This window comes from Lactuca serriola, chromosome 1, assembly GCF_051521515.1.
Source record: "Lactuca serriola cultivar US96UC23 chromosome 1, Lser_US96UC23_V15, whole genome shotgun sequence".
NCBI classification, from domain to species: domain Eukaryota; kingdom Viridiplantae; phylum Streptophyta; class Magnoliopsida; order Asterales; family Asteraceae; genus Lactuca; species Lactuca serriola.
In genome coordinates, this window is record NC_136408.1 from 98,640,690 (window position 1) to 98,651,325 (window position 10,636).

Genomic DNA, 10,636 nt, shown 5'->3' on the forward strand with positions numbered 1-10,636 from the left:
TGAAACATACAAAGAGTTAGTTCATACATGAGTCTATGCAATACATAGAGAACATAACATACAGATAGAGAATACTATGATGAGCAACAAACAATACCATACAAAGAGAACATGCACACATGCTAGACAGGGAAAGAACACACAATACAACTAGCACATACATATACTAGAACATTACTACAATTAGGTGAGCCACGTATCGGGGCATGGCATTACCTGTCATGACCGTTTTGTATCCAGAATCTCCTTAAGTGGGGACCGTATGAGTTTGTGTATAGATCTATACTAGATTGACTATCCTACACCTCGTTGCTCGCTACAGTGGGTCTTGCAAGTCTACGGGTGACAAACGTCATTTCTTCCGACATCTTATATTGTTGCGTTCTATAGTCGGTACCAGGGTACAGGCCGATCACATGGTACTTTAAATAACTATTGGTTTAAGGTAGTTAGTACAACAGTAGTTACTTAATCCAACACTATAGTACTATTTCATTTTCCCATTACATTCATTTTGTGATTTTCGCATAATAAATAATAATGTAAAAACTATATTTTTGGTTAATGATAGTCAGATTTGGGAAAATACACACTCTTACAAGAGTTACACACACAGATACTAGATGCATTGGTAGAAGGCTACTTTTAGTAGGAAACATAGGGTTTTCTAGAGGACTTCAAACAATTACAAACTTATACATCACATACTTACAAACACTTTCATACAAGCAATGACACTAAAATATTTATGATCTCACCAGCTTTAAAGCTAATAAACTCTTTCAAAATAACTTGTATTCTTAGGTCACCAGTAGACATGTAACACCGTAAATTTTCAAAATAATTTTTCGCAAATATAAAAACATTTCTCATTTAATTTCATAAAACGTTAAGATTAAAATTCCAAATCATGTCATACAAATCCCAAGATCTCATAAATACATATCAAAAGTCCCCTGAGTGTGTACGGATCAAGCCGGCGCCTTCCCACGGTCATCGCTAGTACCTGAAACAACAACACTAACACTGTAAGCACGAAGCTTAGTGAGTTCCCCAAAATACCACACATGAAACACATATTAGCCACTCGAGGCTGTAACTCTATGGGTCCGTGCACCCAGACTCTATGAACCCTCAGGTTCTAACTCTAGGAACCTTTCGGTCCCAACTCTGTAAACATGCACAGCATAATCACATAGAAATAATGCAGTACCACACATAGCATACACATAACATACACACACCAACACATAGCTCTGATTACCTACTCAAGGTAAAGTATAGTGAGAAGACTCACCTCGCGTGTCTCGGTATCTCACGAATCCTGGAAATCCCTCGTGCTCGATCCTCCGAGCTCTAATCCTCCTATAATATCACATGAATCTAATTAACACTTTTTATCTCTAAGGTTGACTATCCCTAAGAAGTCAACACAGGTCAACTCTGGTCAACGGTCAACTTTGACCGGACTCGGCGAGTGCACAAGGGCAACTCGGTGAGTCTAGACGTTTCCACCAACACCCTAGGATTCCCTTTTTACTCGTCGAGTACTCCCCCAGACTCGACGAGTTCCACCTGGCAGAATCGCGGGGCCACCCCGACTCAACTCGCCGAGTTCCAAGAACAACTCGGCGAGTCCCAGTTCGACTCAGTCCACCTGTCGACCCTCTCTAACTCGCCCTGACTCACTGAGTCAACCCATGACTCGACTGGACCACTCACTGGTCGGTCCAAGGCAATCTTCAAGCTACTCGCCGAGTCTGTTCATCAGACTCGGCGAGTCCATGCCATGCAATCGCTCAAACTCGCTTCTAAGGTCAGATCTGTTCCAACAATTCATAGATCTGGCCTTTCTAGACTGATTCACCACGTAAAGCCCCAAACTTGATGCACATACAACCTCTATATGGATATAAATGAAGGAATACCAACAAATATCACTACCCAAGGTCATGACCTCCATTGCTCTCCATAAAGCTTGATGAATGAGGCTCTCTGGACCTCTATGGATCCAGATTCGAAGCCTCATCACTAGCAAGGGACTATTTGGCCATCAAATCAACTCAACAAGGCCACAAGAAACCCTAAATCCAACTATACTCCACAAAACAGAAGATGAACCGAAATCATACCTCTAGATCGATGATCTAAGCTTCAAATCCGCAGAATAGCAACCTCCTTTGCCTCCTCTTTGCTAGAACCTCCCTCCTCTTTGCTAGACAACACACAAAGGTCAAGAAATGCTTCCTTTCTCTTCCAAATCGCCAAAGCACTCTAGGGTTTCTCTCTATGGACTGTTGGGTACAAATGACGGCCATAAGGCCCTTTAAATAGGTCCCAAACCCGAGAAATTAGGGTTTCATTAAACAGCACGGACTCGTCGAGTCCAGATCCTGGACTCGCCGAGTCCAATCAAATCCCGAGTCCAGAATCGCGATCCTACTCGGCGAGTTTGAGCTCCAACTCGCCGAGTCCCCTCTCAAAACATCAAAAATCAAAGCAATAAAGGATACCTGGAAATCCGGATTGTTACAAGACAGGTATCGATGCTAGGTTTTGAGAAGATGGAGCTTGTTCAAGACTCATCTTTTATTTTGATTCATATTTTTTTGTGTCTATTTAACTTGACAGAATAGGCTTGTATTAAATTATATTATTATTGAAATGGATGATGTTGTTGCTTCTTTACTACTTTGCGTTGTTGTGATATTGTACATGATGTCCTCCACCCCAAACGTTTATGTCGTTCCGGTTTTGGGGTGTGACAAAATGTAATTTGCATGTATAACTAGAGAAAAATTAGATCCAAAGCATTATGGTTGTATGTGCACCATATGGATGCTATAGTGCTCAAAGCCCATCAGTTACTTCCATGTGAAGGCATGATTTTGTTGCATGGTGTGAAATGAGTTTGTAAGTAACTATGGTTGTTACTAGTTGTATTCTATCTATTTATATATAAATATCTAAATTTCACGTTTTTGTTGTACATTTCTCAATGTTTCGACCAATATCCTTATGATGTAATTATGGTAGTGAGTTGGATTAGGTATTTACCAATGTTAGGTTTAAGGAAATAGAATAAAGGTGTCAAAAATCGTAAGTTTATCTAGTTTCATGGGTTTTAGACGGGCGTATCAATCTTGATTTTACAATTACTAGTTGTGAAAAAAAGTGCAATAAGTCTAACACATAGTGTGAGTAGTGTAGCTACTAACTTACTATGTTATATTAGTTTATTAGTTATTAAATTGACACATAGGGTGCACCACTAACTCACACATCTCGTGGGTGGCCCCCTTTTGTTTCTCTGATTTGCCATGACTGTCCTAGTTTTAGTTGCAACGATTTGTTGTCTCACGGCTATTTTTCTCCTAAAGAGTGTAGATGGTCCATATTGTTTTCCATGATCTATTTGTAGGTATGGCATCCATATGGTGTTCTATGCTCTTGGTGGGTGTGTTGGGGTTGTATCGTCATGTTCGGGGCTTTACTACTAATCTCCATTAGTTCATGATGGAGGGTCTGAACCCGAATGCTCAAGCAGGCCTCTTATTGAACAATTAGAGGTAGTGCTTGATTTTTAGGTGCTTGGGTTTGAAGTATTGTGTAGTGGGTGTATGTATGTTGTGAATATATCCTAGAAAGATGAAGGTAAAAAGGGTCTCATGTCTGCTCTTAATAGGGTAAGGTTCACTAGCAATCTTTCCAGCGCCTTTTTTTTGACCTATCCCTTCTTGGTATCCTCCCCATGAACACTCTTTTGGTTCTTCCTCAACTCTTCTATTGGTTGTTGTAGTGGGGTTACAATGTCTAGATATGTCGTTTGTGCGAGAATAAGAGTGTATAAAGAATCTATGAGATCAATGAAAGTATTTCTATTGAAATTTTTATGATGATCCTCACCGGGTCCTCTTATAATCACGTAGTGCATACAGGTTGTATATAACTAAGATCAAATAGACCTTATATTTGATCCTACTCTAAGATGACAACCAAACAAGGAACAATAAGTAGAGGGAAATCACAAATTCTAAGTCTATAAAATCTTATTTATATATGACCTTAGCATATACACTCAACAATTATAGCGTATACACTCAACAATTATAAAATCTTGGTCCCATTGTATTTATAGTTGTACATCTTATATGGTTTGATATACTTAGTTCACTATAAACAATGGTCTGATACCAATCTGTCACACCCCCAAACTGGAATGGCGGAAACGTTCGGGGCGGATGACGTCATGTACAATATCATAACAATTGAATAATAGTAATCAAAGCAACACAACCATCATATTGAAAATATGTAATTTACATTATGTTCAAAACATTGATTGTTTAACATCAAACCTATAGCAAAGGATAAGACGTGACGCTACTATGCTCCGTCTTCGTGACACCTGTGTGGGTACCTGTCTACTAATTTCCTGGGAATACAAGTGGTTTTAAAAAGTGTCAACATTTAAGTTGGTGAGTTCATAACTACTTGGTATATAAAAGTATGTTCTTTGTTCCTTGAAAACGTAAGTGTGTTCATCCAGAAAATCCTATATTTTCTATTGTAAATGTATCGTAGTCTTAATACCTTAAGACCAAAATGTATAAGTTTCTTATGTTTATGATCTGTAGTTCGAAGTTCTAATTCATGTAAATGGTGTGACCCATACTGTTTCCCCTATGATCACATAGAGTATACAAGTTATATATAATCAAGATCGAACGGACAGTCGAATGGATGACTCTGACCTAAATCTACAACCAAACAAGGAAGAGGAAGTAAGGCAGAAACACGCATTCTAATGCCTATAGGATTTACATTATGTATAACTCTAACCTATACGTTAAGTCATTATAGAGTAAACAATAATAGTTCCTTCAGAAATGTAAGTTGCACTAGTATGTAATCCCTTTAAACGTATGTTTCTAGAAATGTATCCCTTCTTGTACTGGAATATCATGTAATGTAGCTTTATTATTGCATAAAACTATTTGATAGTATGTTTGCCCTGTATACCAATGTAAAGTTATTATTCAAATGAAACTGTCTGAAAATACATTACTCTGTAAATGTGTCGTTGTTTTCTCCATGTGAGTTCTTATAACCATACTATGACCTAAGACGGCCTGAACACGACGTTCTTCAGGCATCGTAAATGTTAACGACATTTATCACCCTAGGCCTATCGGCCTAACTATAGCTAACAGTTGAGTTGCGGGATTGTTAGTCACGTATAGATCCATACACAAATATATCGCTCTCCCTACAAGAGACTCTGGTTATAAGTCAGGACTTTCGCTGGCACTTAGATAAGTAATTGAAGGCGTCTCAAAAATTGCTTCAACGAGTTTACGAGTAATGAACTGAAAACCCTTTTAGAAAATGAAATGTAATTCCATTTTGGTATGAAAATGTAATACCCTTTTGTAAATAAACTAAAACCCTTTTCGTAATGAATAAATGTATGTATATCTCATAAACTATACCTATTATAGTTTATATGTTTGTTTTCCGTATTGTGATCTAAACTTGGTAACATAGTGCATATGTTCTACAAACTACACCTATTATAGTTGATATGTTTCTTTCTGTATTGTGTTTCAATCTTGGTAATATGCTATGTCAGTTCTATAAACTATACCTATTATAGTTTATAGTGTGTGTTCTACTGAAATGAAAACCTTTACGTTTTAACATGTTTGGTAAATATTTGTAAATTGGTAGTAACGTTATTTCACATATTTAGTAATATTACGTAAATATGCATATAAATGGTAAGAAAATATAATAAACAATTTATATTTTTGAAACACGATATTTCTTGTGTTTTACTGCTATTACCCCCCCCCCCCCTCGGCCGCCTAAAACAATTGAAAATCATGAAAATGTAGAGGTATGAACTCACTAGATAAGGTGGTGATTCGGACAACACTTAGCTACTTAAAATAATCTCCTTTGACGAAACCATGAGTTTTTGTTGAAAACCGGGTTCTGCACGGGCATATTTTCAAACCAAAAAAACTATTTTCTCGGAGATTTCGGGTGCTTCGAGGATTTCTTCTAATGCTAGGGAGGTTCCCTAAGCTTCAAGGGGGGGGGGGGGGTAGATTCGCTTGAGAGAGTGTAGACAGTGAAAGAAGGAGTACATTTTGTAAAATAATTTGGGCAGCCTCGCATGCTATTTATAGGGGGCCTGACCTTCGGTACGCTAGGCGTTCCTGCAAAGGACGCGACACGTTCCGGAACGCAGGGCAGAGGGGCGCGTGTTCGTGTTCTGAGACTCGTACGTGTCAGCCTTGCGAACAAGCTATCTGGATAACTCTGGACCAAGTTTCTGCGAACGTGGGGCGTTCTCTTGTACGCGGGGCGTTTTACTTCGGACACACCTTGAAAATTGCACCCTTAACTTCAAAATTCATAACTTTTGCATACAATTTCCATTTTCAACGTTCTTTATATCCACGCGTACATGAGACCATACTCTACGACTTTCGTTTAGACTCCGTTGGCTAATTTTGAATTTATTTCTAAACTTATATTTTTAAAAGACCAGGACAGGAAAAGTCCGTTAAAAATTCATAACTTCTTCATACGACGTCCGTTTTTGTCTGTCTTTTTACTGTTGAACTACTATTGAGAAGATCTTCGATTCTTGTTTAGGTTGTGTCGGCTAAAATCTCTCAATTTATAATTCAAATTGCAGGTTGCACATTGCTATGTCGAATCTTAGAAAATTCATAACTTCTTCATACGAAGTCAGATTTGGATGTTCTTTTTATGCACGCTCTCGGTTTAACGTGTGATACACCATTCGTTTAGATCACTAAGGCTAAAAATTATTTTATTGTAAACTCACTTTTTACAACACACAGTTTCGTGTCGGTTCTGTTGCGAAACTTTGATAAGCCATAACTTCTTCGTTACAACACAGATTTCGACGTTCTTTATATCTCCGGAATCATTGTCACAACCACTACCATTTTATTTCTAGATATCGGTTTTATCTAACATTTTATTTTAATTTATTATATCTTTATTACTTTAAAATGAGTTACAATGGTTGACCTAGACTATTATATCATTGTACTAATGTTTAGCCCAGAAACACGGGCGTTACAACATTTATAGTTTCATTACATTAAGTTAGATTATGAATTTACTGGTACATGGTTAAAGTTTAGACCTTGATTGATCTAGAATTTTTCGAGTTGTTAAAAGTAGGCTTCTGCGTTCATGACGTAGCAGAGCTGTTCTGGTATATTCGCAGACATGTCGTAGGTTGCTACTGATAGCTTATACCGTTGGCATCGTAAAATCACCGTTCTTCGGCGGTTTCATCATGAAAACGGTTCGCTGCCCCTTTTGTGGTATTTAAACCTTTGTTCTGCTGGTGTTTCCTCCTTACTTTCTACTTTTCACTCTTTGTCTTCTTGTCCCAAAGAAAACCTTTCGACTCTTTCTTCATATTTTTCCATGGATACCACTTGTTCCTTGGGAAGAGATCTTACCACCGAAGAATGGGAATCCTTTGAGTTCCGATTCGGGTTTGTTCCTGAACACGGAGTCCAAATCCCCTTCCTGATGCATCACTTTACAGTCCCCCCGAGGTCAAAGTCAGCATTCTAATCGCATTGTTCGAGGTGGGTCTACGTTTGCCTACTACAAATTTATTCAACCTGATTATCGAGGAATATGGGTTTTTTATGAGAGAGTTGACCCATATCGCTATAAACAAGATAGTGGGTTTTGAACTCATCTTCCGAGCCCTAGGCCCCCTGCCAACTATTTCGATATTCAAGTAATTCTTCAATGTCTTTACTCAGTCGGTGAATTGAACCCTTTATCGTCGGCGGGGAGTCCCTACTCTTATCCACGATAAAAAGTCCAAGAAAAACTGGTAGGAGAAGTTTCTATGGGTGAACAACGACCTCGTGGTGTTCAGTTACCCAAGGGCTAAGGTGTACGCCGATCATGCTCCAACACTTTTTAGTGCTGATAAGGAACTGGCTGATGTCCTAGAGAAGATTAGCATCACTGGTGAAGATTAGCTTGACTGCTTCTTGGCCGCCGGCGGAATGAGCGCTGCTTGAAGGGCTTGCGGGAAGATTCCCAAATTTTTCGTCGAGAAAGAGGGTATTGTGCTTCTCACTCTATTTTCTCTTGCCCTCCTTCCCATCTTTTTAATCAATAAAGCACGTTTAAATCGGAATTTTGGTTAACCGCTGTTGTTTTTTGTTTTGTTGTCAGGTGTGGAGGAGGTTGTTACTTTAAAGAAAGCTCTTCAGGGTCTGTACGATGGTGAACTTCAGTTTCGCAATGTCGATCTTGTGGAGGCTCTTCCATCCCTGTTTCTGGCCTGTTTCTGGTCAAGGAATCGAGGCTACCATCGGTTCTGATAGTGCTACTGGCGCCAGTGAGGATCTAGATCTGCAGGACATTGTTATCACACCGTTTCTCAAAGGATCCTACACCTTCCGGGTCCCCGGAGAGTCTTCGCCATGTCAAGAGGCGTTTTGCTTTCTTGGAATCCTCTTCTAGTAGTTGAATTGAGATGGCTATCACCGGGCCCCCTCTTTGTAAGAAACATAATCTGAGTTTCTTAATAGGGGTACCAAGAGTTCCAATAGTGCCCCCGAAAGAAAGTCCTTCGAATATGCTAGAGGGGGCATAAATCAGGGTGACTGAACCGCCCACTCGTATAGAAGAAGAAAGTACCGACAAGACCAGCCTTGTCCCTACTGTTGGAGGAGACAAGGCAGAGACTAGGTTTTTGCATTCCCAGGGTCTCGCACCAACTTCCTCTAGTAAAACCGCAACCATCCCCTTTTTTGTAGGTTCTCATCCGGATGCCTACAAGCCAGCTTGGAGGCTAACATCCCAAGACCTTGACTCCGATCAAGACACCGCTATTGAGTGGTGTCGGCACGCTTTTTCCTCCTGCTACAACTGAGGTCTTAACTATCCTGTCAGATGAGCACATGGTTGACGGCTTGCACTATGCCGCAGCCCAAGTGTCATCTTACTTGGTCACAGCTGCTGAAAGTATCTCCGATATAGAGACCATGAAGTCTGACTTTGACAGGAAGAGCATTGAATGTGAAGAGCTGAAAGCCTAGGTGGCAAAGATAGAAGCCGAAAAGCGTAGCTAGGTGGCCAAGCAGGAGGTGGCGCTGCTCGAGAAGGAAAGCTTAAAAGAAAAAGTGGCAAAGCTGTAAGAAGGGGTGAGATTCTTGAATGATTACGTGGGAGCCTTCAGTTTGGAGAATGCCGGTCTAAGCGAGCGGACGGCGGAACTAAAGGTCGATCTGGTTGCTGAGAATGCTGCAAAAGGAGCGTTGGAGAAGGATATTTCGTGGATCCTTAGCGACGGGCTCTGCCGTGTGGTGGAGAGGGTGATCGAGAGCCCTCAGTTTCTTCAGGGTTTAGTTCAGGTGCAGGCAGCTTGTGTGGCATCAAGTGTGGAGCAGGGAAAGAGAGTTGCAAAGGAGCTGGTGATTGTCGGGGAGTTTAACCCAGAGGTTGAGGTGGACATGGCCACCAAGATCCAAGAGATGGAAGATGCCATGGCTGCTTTTACTGAAACAGATTTTGCTGGCTATCTTCGCCTGGGTAGTCTAGACATAGCCGGGCTCCGTGATCTTTGCCAAGACGCTCAGATCGATGGATCGGGCCCTGGCCCAAATTCTTCCCCTGCTGATGGTAACACTCCTACCCACAAGTAATGCTACCTGCTTGATTTGTTTTGATGTAATCTCTATGAACAATATTTTTTATGTCTTTGTTTGTTTTTTGCATTTTTCTACCCTCGATGGCATCCTGAAAGTCTGGGAGTCTGGCACCTTTGAAAATGCTCACTTTTAACTTGTGGGTATGAATGTTTCTTTTTACCGCACATGTTGTTTGATTGGTTGCTTCATGTATAGTTTATGTTGGTCATCACATGGTATTTACGCAGGGTTTGCTTGTACCCATGGTTTGAGTTCTTTTATTGGTGAACTCCTTATGCTTTACTAATGCTGTTCTTTGAGAAATGTGTTCTAATTTGCTGCTTAAAGACCCTAGATGTAGCTAAGATCGTTATCTTGAGGCTCACCTGGTTTTTTTTCCTCATTAGTGGAAGGTTATGATTCTTCTACACTTATATCACATGTTCATACATATGATTTCAATAATGTAATTGATGAACATGTTTTGGGAGAAAGGTTATGAGCCTTTTTTATACAAACTCCTTGGTTGCCTCCTTGTAACAATTTCGCTCGTGTGACGTTGGATGATCAATCCTTGTTGTCACACAATATATGTACACAACCTCTTTGTTTTACTTTTCAAGCTTGAAAGTAAGGAGCATCTGAATTGCCCTTTTTGTTTATTCTAGTTTTGTTGTTAGAGTGTTATAAGACTGAAAGTAGTAAAGTAATTTACATGTCAAAACTAATATGCAATGCCTTTGCTAGCATTGAATCTATCTTTAACACTAGTTTTAAGAATAAAAATTATGCAGGCTCTGCGGATTCCAAGTTCTTGGAATGGCACGCCTGTCTTGAGCTTCTAGGGCATAAGCACCATTCTTATGGGATTCCAAAATTTTTTGTATAGTCCCTCCCAAGTAACACCGAGTTTCCCCAATGGG